Here is a 475-nt window from a genome sequence, read left to right as displayed (position 1 = left end):
GGTAAACTGATTATACCAGAAAGCTTTTTCACTGGATATTAAGAAAGTAAACATGTATAAGCAAATGATTTATCTTCAGGATGTCACAACCAACATAGATAAATCTCTACGACCAAAATACTTGATAAAGTTTGCAGTAAAGACCTCCAAGCTCACTTAATTACAGGGGCTGGTCTTCTCACGCGAACACAATGGGGTAGATTCTAACTCTCCAATAAACTTTAAATTCGAAACTTGCATTGAAATGCTACTTGAGAGATTAAGCACACACTAGGACTGCTAGGAACCCTTTTTTTTCTGGCAATAAACAGACTCCAAGTACTTTGGTGCTTCTATAGGGTGTAGAGTTATTTACTCTTTAGAGGGTGGGCCTTCATTTGCCCCTTAAGCTCTCAGATTTACTCTCTAAATCCATTACTTCCACCACTTCAACAAGAAGCGTAGGAGTTATGAGCATACCAAACAATGACAAGCA

This window comes from Adiantum capillus-veneris, chromosome 2, assembly GCF_014529385.1.
Source record: "Adiantum capillus-veneris isolate H3 chromosome 2, ASM1452938v2, whole genome shotgun sequence".
NCBI lineage: Eukaryota > Viridiplantae > Streptophyta > Polypodiopsida > Polypodiales > Pteridaceae > Adiantum > Adiantum capillus-veneris.
This window is presented reverse-complemented; position numbering follows the sequence as displayed.